Source organism: Microtus ochrogaster, chromosome 8 (genome assembly GCF_000317375.1).
Source record: "Microtus ochrogaster isolate Prairie Vole_2 chromosome 8, MicOch1.0, whole genome shotgun sequence".
Classification (NCBI taxonomy): Eukaryota; Metazoa; Chordata; class Mammalia; order Rodentia; family Cricetidae; genus Microtus; species Microtus ochrogaster.
The window spans coordinates 13,742,612-13,745,186 of record NC_022015.1 but is presented as its reverse complement, the minus strand read 5'-3'; positions in this window follow the sequence as shown (position 1 = coordinate 13,745,186).

The window sequence follows — 2,575 nt, the reverse complement described above, 5'->3', positions numbered from 1 at the left end:
ACCCTCCCATTTTTGGTGTCCCCTAAAGCCCCCGGAATTCTAATACACAATGTGTCTTGCTTGATTTAGTTCTAGTCTTATTTTACATTGCAAAGGTGCCTAAAGTGCCCCGCTCTGCCGGTGAGAACACCTTCCTGACGAACCCCAACACTTTGATATTTCCCTTTCTCCCTAGTGTGATGGTAGCTCAAGCCCGCCTTCTTACCACAAAGCCAGTATAGTAGTTTGTCCAGGAAGCCCTCATTGCTTCTGTCAACTGTGATACAGAAACAGGAAGATGCAGAGGATGGGGCGCACACAATCCTAGGACTGAAAAATCCAACTGGCATGCCCACAGAGCCTGACCCCTCCCTTAAACCCTCGGCACACCTGTAACCACAGTGCTTAGGTGACTGAGGTGGGAAGATCCCTTGAGCCCTGGGGTTCCAGACCCACTTGAACTTCATCTCTTAAGAACAAAGGCTCCCCTTCAGCTTAGCTTGCCTAGCACAGCCAGCCCCACCTCTGGCCCTGACACTGGCTGATGCTTGAGAACAAAGCCTCAGTCATGGGCTGTGGCTCTCCAGCACAGACAAGACAGTGGAAACTTTCTCAACAACCAGAACCAAGTCTACGCTCAGGATAACCTGCAATTAAGTATCAAACTCCGGCTGCTCATACCTAGCTCCTCGGATCTTAGGAGGTTTTGCTACAAAAATAAATACAGGAAATTTAGATGAAAGAATCTCTGCACTTTGCTGTGATCACAAAGTCAGATGTCAACAAACAAAACAGCTAGTAGGGAAGCTGGTACAATGGGCTGGGTATAAAACATCCCCATGAATGGGCGAGTTAAAAAGGATGGGAGACACTTCCCACGGCTATTGCCATGCTAGGACAATTGCTGATTTTTTTTCAAAGTTGAAAAAAAATCTAGATATTTATTTAATGCAGAATCTCATACATGCAAAATGACAATGAGTACATTTTATCCAAAGTTTACTGATCTATAGTTTACATAAAATAAATAAAAAAATACTTTAGGGGCTGGAGAGATGGCTCAGGGATTAAGAGCACGTGTTGCTCTTCCAGAGAACCTGGGTCCGTTCCCAGTACCCACATGGTGGCTCACAACTGTCAGTAGTTCCAGTTCCAGGGAATCCAACACCTATATTCACACAGACATTCACACACACACACACACACACACACACAAATTAAGTATTTTAAATTAAAAAAATAATCCTTATAAATATGTAGATTAACGCATCCAAATTAACCACCATCCCAGGGCCATCTAAAATAAGTCCATCATCTCCAGAATGTTCTTCTGTGAAACTTTTTAGCCAGCCCTTTCATTGAGACACAGTAGTCTCTAATCCACTGTCTCAATGAGTTAGTTCAGCGTGGCTGGGGCTTCCTAAGAGGGAATCTTACGGGGTGTTCTCTTTTGTGCCTGGCTCGTTTTCCTCAGATAACTGTCCACGTTGATCTGTGTATTAATCATTGACTCCTGTTTATTGCTGGATAGTATTCCATGGATGTGCATGGATAGGAATTTGAGCAGTCTCCCCTTTGAGACTATTGTGACTAAGGCTGCCATGAAGAGGCATGGGTGCCTTTGCTAATGCACACACTTTAGGCTCTCTCGATAAATAAAAGTGGACTTAATGAATCGTGTGAGATGTCATTCAACTTCATTTTTAAGAGAGAATTGCTTAATTTAATTTTATTGCACTTTTAATTTTTGTTTTGGGAGCTCCATGGTGTATATGTGGGGGTTACAGGACAACCTGAAAGAGTCAGATCTCTCCTTTCACCATGTGGGTTCTGGGGAACAAACTCGGGTTTTCTGGCTTCACAACGGGCACCTTTACCCACTGAATCACCTTGCCAGCTCATTCACATTTATAGGTCTCTGTGCTGGATAATTTTATGTCATCTTGACACAAGCTAGAGACGTCTGAGATGAAGGAAAAGAGAGCCTCTATAAGATCTGCTATGGGCAAGCCTATAGGACATTTTCTTAGTTGGTGACTGATGTGGAAAGAGCTAGCCCACTGTGGGTGGTGCCATCCCTGGGCTGGGGGTCCTGTAAGAAATCAGGCTGAGCAAGCCATGAGAGTAAGCCAGGAAGCAGCACCCCTCCATGGCCTCTGCATCGGCTCCTGCCTCTAGGTTCCTGGTTGAATTCCTGTCCTGACTTCCTTCAGTGATGAGCAAACAGTGATATGGAAGTGTAAGCCAAATAAACCCTTTCCTGCCCAACTCACTTTGGTCACGGTGTTTCATCAGAGCAATAGAAACCCTGACTAAGACGGTCTCCCAACTGTTTTCCAAAGTCATTCCGCCACAGCTCCCAGCATGCGTGTTGCTTCACATCCTCACCAGCCCAGAGCGATTGGCCCTCCCATGGGTGGGACGTGGTACCCTACGGCAGTTTGATTTGGTTTTCCCAGGGAATAAAGACCCTGAGATATTTTTATTGTGTTTATAATCTTCTTTTATGATGTGTTTTTCAAGTCTTTTGACATTTATACTATCTTATTAGTGTGTGTGTGTGTGTGTGTGTGTGTGTGTGTGTGTGTGTGTGTGT